The sequence below is a fragment of the Fragaria vesca genome, linkage group LG4, assembly GCF_000184155.1.
Source record: "Fragaria vesca subsp. vesca linkage group LG4, FraVesHawaii_1.0, whole genome shotgun sequence".
Classification (NCBI taxonomy): domain Eukaryota; kingdom Viridiplantae; phylum Streptophyta; class Magnoliopsida; order Rosales; family Rosaceae; genus Fragaria; species Fragaria vesca.
In genome coordinates this window covers 3,720,628-3,726,122 of record NC_020494.1, presented here as the reverse complement: position 1 = coordinate 3,726,122, position 5,495 = coordinate 3,720,628, and positions in this window count along the sequence as shown.

Sequence of the window (5,495 nt, the reverse complement as noted above, 5' to 3'; positions counted from 1 at the left end):
AGAGAGAGAGAGAGAGAGAAACAGAAACAGAGAGTTGTAGAGGGAAAGCGGTGGAGAAAACTCACAGAATTAGTGTATAAGTGAGAGCTCAAAAAAGTTTGTATCTTTGAATCAAAATGTGACAAACATGGTAGCTTTAAGAGGTTTGAAAGGAAAGAGCACACCCACCCTTATAGGTTATCAAAGACTCAGGTTTTCTTGACAAGCTTTGATTCAGAGTGCTAAGCAGTGGTAGCTAGGCAGGGCAGGTTTGAGAGTTCAAAGCCTGTGGGGGGTTATATAACAGATGGAGAGGGGATCATTAAAGGATTGAGATTGATTTCCTTACGGGAATAATGGATTTAACTTTTTCTGTTGGGGATGACTCATAATTAAACTAATTAGTAGTGGAGAATCACTGGGAAGGGAGAAAGAGGAATCCACATGTGATACCACATGAATTTGTGCCTCAGGGGCATTTTGTATGCTCAGGCGTTTGCGGGTTTTCATATCAAAGGTTTTGCCTTGTTTCTTTCCTGTTTTATATGGCTAGTTCATTCTCTTTTTATGCTGGCATGCTCTATATGGTTCATGTACGTTTTTGGGTTTTTATTTATTTTTTATTTTTATTTTTTTATCATTCTATCAACTATTATGAAAACTCACAACGCCTATATACAGATCAAGGAGAACACTCATTTGTAATTTTTTTTTCTTGAAAAATATTATAAGAATCTCTTAACCAACCTCCGCCCTTAAAATGTTAATGAGGTTTGAACCTAGACGTTGATCTACAAAGTTAAATTGAGAGGAGAAAAAACAAAATAAGCTAGTTAATTTACGAGTGACAATATTGTTTGACGATAAGTATAAGTAAAATGATTAAGAACCTGACTTCTTTTAAAGGTGGAAGATATATAATATCATCATATATGTATGCGATCTATATATGTCTGTGTAAGGCTATAGTCAAGCTATATGTCTACAAGTGCATCATATGATCTAGGTATGTGACGAGGCTTTTTATTTTGTTAAATAGTTGGAACCGCTTAGTTGTACGATAAATCTAAGTTATGTCTGGTTTATCATCTAGGAGCAAAATAGTAGGATAGCTGTAATATTAGTATTCATTAGAGTTTGTTGTAATCGAGTTAACTTTATGTTGTCGTTGTGTGTCAAAGAAATTGGAATAGCCGCTATACCACACTTTTTGCTAGTTGATGACTAGTTGAATATATTTACGTAGAGATTTTTTATATTATTGTAATCAGGAATTAGGCTGCTAAATCCCTCTCACGAGATATGGAGATATGGGGCATTCTAAATTCTAATTGAAGGGTCATACTTCTCGTCTTCGCCTTTTCCGAATTTGGCGGAGAAGGGGACTGAAAGCAAAAGCTTCCATAAAATTCTCAAGATCCTGAAGCATTCTTTTTGAAGATGGGAAGCGGGCTAGTCCCCTGTTATGATTTAGTTAGGACTCTCTCTCTCTCTCTCTCGTTCGTTCTGCAGACATATATTCGATCAAGTGCATTGCCGGTGAAGATGGGCTATATATGAACAGAACAAGCACTACTGTTTCAAGGTGCCAAAACTTAAGCAGTATCAATCATTGTTTCTAAACTAAATTGATTTCCATCCGAATGATTGTTTTGCATCAACCATTAGTTATTTAATTACGTGACCCAAAAAATATATAATCAAATTAATGCTCAGTTACGTTACCTTAATTGGTGTTTTATATGCAGGATTCTACCTAGTCGTCTGAATTGTACCGTTGCATGAAAGTATATGCCTTGGCTCATTTCGTTTAACGTCGTGTGATCATGTCTATTTATAGCCGCCGTGATGAACTATTATATATTCCTCTTTCAGTTTATATTAGCGATACGTACCTTGGGTTAAATTTCAAATCGCCAAGCAGCCGCCTCAAAAAAAACCAATTGACTGATAAAAAAACTACAATAATTTACTATGAGCGTAAGTTACACCAGAAGTACGATGATCTCTTAGATTATTTCTCATATTTGCTTTCGCTATAAAAGTCGAGCATATATAACATTGGTATTACGAAAAAAAGAATCCTAAACTCTACAAAGAGAGTACATAATTAACTTCTATTATAGCGAAGCTAGCACGGCGAGGAGATTTGGGACTGCGAAAGATCATTTTTGGAGAAAAATGGACAGTACGTTCAGTTTATTCAAGAACAGAAGCATTGTACTCTGACCTAAGATAGATATGATCAAGATCGATGTGCTTCATTTAACAAACTGAGGTTTACCCTAATAAGTAGTTTAACTTAGATACTTTCACACTGCGACATATTTCGGAAGGTAATTAAGTAGGGTAAAGAAACGAAATCCCAAAGACACTTGCGGCCAATTCAAAATTTCTACTAAAAAAATAAATAAATTCATACGTCTTTATTTACATATCAAAGATCTACGCATGACACCAATATCTAGCTAAATGGGAATAATGAGTATACCTAATTTCTCCTCGGTTCCATATCTAAGTCGACTTTTTTCGTTTTTGGGCAGACCAGCTAAAATGGTTCAAAAGACATCCTTTCTTCTTTTTTCTTCTTTGTCTATTGCTTCTAATGACTAAAATCGAAAATGACGTCTTAGTCCAAACAGAGAAGCCGGCCGGATTCCTTATATATGTTGAAAGGACGAAACTCTGATAAACGTAATATTCATCCTTTTGAAATGGACCAATTAATATTGTTTTTACCAGAAAACGAAAAGAACCAAACTAATGAAAGTAACTTTTAATTTTTAATCTTATCTACGTACCGACGTACACCTTAATCTTAACTTCCATTACAATATACAAACAGCAAAGATCGATGATCTTCAAACTTCAAAGTGAGTGACCTAGACCAAGCAAAAACGAACAAGCAAACTACCGGCCACAATATCAATAGTTCAATACCAGCACGCAGCCAAGGTGAAAAATACCAATAAGATCTTCAAAGTTTCCATATCAAATAGCTGCGATATCTGCTATATATATATTTCAGACGCCATTGCTTTGCAGCAGTAGGAATTTCAAGCTGTGGCAATAAACGACGGGCTAAAAGTAAAAAGGGCCTGAAGTAGTTCTTATGATTAGATGAAGCACCAAGGTTGGCCCAGTACGTACCTTAAAACAAAAATGGTTGAAACAAATTAGTTTAGTGGTTGTGTCAGCAATCCAACACCAAATTGTGATTGATTGCACTATATATGCAACTGTTGGTGCATATGCTTAATTATACAAGGCAAACAATAAGCTCCATTAGTGAGATTTAGTCATTTCAGCAATGCAGATTAAGCCTCATCTCTAGTCACTCATTTACATCACTGCAAGTGCAAGTAATCATGTATGCATATGTTATCAAATCTTCTTTCCAATTAATTGTCACTTACTTTGTATTTATACTACTTGAGCAAAATAAACGAATAATAAAGTTGATATTAAATAAGTTTTACTTGTATGTAAAATCTAGTTTATTTTTAAATTCGTAATGGGAAAAAATAATTTCATGTAACATGCGTGTAAAGGTGGTTGAGATTATCTCGACCACCTTTTTTATTTTTAAACTTAATTTAGATTTGTTCCCCCGCCTGTGAACAAGAATATTGGTCAATACCAGGTTGATACGGTAAGGAAAAATCAATATTTGTTCCCCTGCCTGCAATCATTAGAGGAACGAATAAGCTTCCCTCATAGGTCACTTTTGCAACACCTTAGTGGCTTAATTAGTGCAGTCTGTTTCTTTTCTGTTCTTAATATCATCTTCGCTGTTACCAACTTTAATTTTGAGAACTTAAAGTTTGTCTAGTAGGCCAATTTGTTTAGCAAGTTTTGGTCTCTCAGTCGCACAGCTCTCTAGTGATTTCTACCCAAACACTATTCGAAAGGGACTAAATAAAAACAAGAGTCGGTCAAATATAAGTAGTGTTTTTATAATTTTGATTTAAAGTTAACGGAATCATGAATTCGCATGTCTCAATTTATTAATAAATTTAAAGATTTAGTAAACGCGATTGATCGAGTATTACCTGCAGATTGATACCCAGTTAGTTTCATACTTGAACTGGTTGTTTGTGCGTACATATGAGGATTAGGTTCTTGTTTTTCCTCTCTCAATTTTTTTTCTTTCATGAATATGGTTTGCTCGCTCAAAATCACTTTTTGAATCAGATTTTCATGTTTATTTGTGTGGGATACATCGATGACATTATTGAAATGATGAGTGGTATTTCCAATATCTCCATAACAAATGATATCGTCACTCATCATGCTTGATTGATAAAATGTCAATATATGTTTCACAAAGAGGTCAAGAACCAAGAACTAAAAGCATGCATAGCAAGAAAGCAAGTGTACTCGTGCCCGTCATAGATATAATACCTTATCTTTGGCAGACCATGCCTTTTAATCTTTATGTTCAATCAGGTATTTTACATATTTGCTTTCCCTTGCGAGTAGCTCCAGCCAAGCTACATTCTAAATGAAGATGATATATGCGATCAAAACTAAACTATATGTAAATGGTGTCATATCCAATTATTCATGGCCAAATATCTTTGCCTGGTTGAGAAAGAATACACTAGTCGATTGATTATTGAAATGAGCTATGTTTAGTGGGCATTGTGTCCTCCATGTATGAAAAGCTAGCCAAAGCTTAATTCAGGCTTCAATTCTCTCTCGCATGTTGGTCTTGGTACATTCTCATGGCATATTTTTCACGAATCAGTATCAACCATCGATCAACATTTGTCCATTTCAGCTACTATGTATGGATCGGTTATGATGGGATCCATGAATCATGCCTAACTTAGGTATCTAATCTACGATATAAAGCAATGATTCGATAACAAGAATTAAAACAAGGCTAAATAATAACACTTGCGATTAAGCAGGTAAGGGTTATTCATAAGTTGATCTCACCTCTTCGATCAGTATCTACACAATGAATGAATAAAAATTGACGTGAAAATAATTAGTTCAAAATGGACCAACTCGATCGAAATTCTGTTAATTAAACAAGTTCGTGGTCCAGCAAATTTACTCGAGGAAGAATATGAAGTTTGTTGCATCACTTGCATGGGTTAACAAACCATATATGTGTATATATATATATATATACAGGATCATTCCACTAAGGGATCCCTTATTATGACTTATATGAGGGATTGAGCATTAGACTAACTTTTCGATCACATTTTTAAATCTTAACCATTCAGTTTTTAGGTCCTAATATGTAGATCACTTCTGCAAAATTTCATCCAAATTGATGATCGTTAAGGTGCTCAAAACTGCAATTTTCATGAACGGTTCAGGATTGGCAGATTTGAACCATCCATTGATTTAAGCTAGTTCGAAGCCCTAAAGATCACCAATTTGGCTGAAAATTTCCAGAAATGATCTACTCATATATACCTAGAGGTTGAATGGTGGAGATGTTGATATGTGATCAAAAAGTTGGGCTAATGCTCAATCCCTCATATAAGTCATAATAA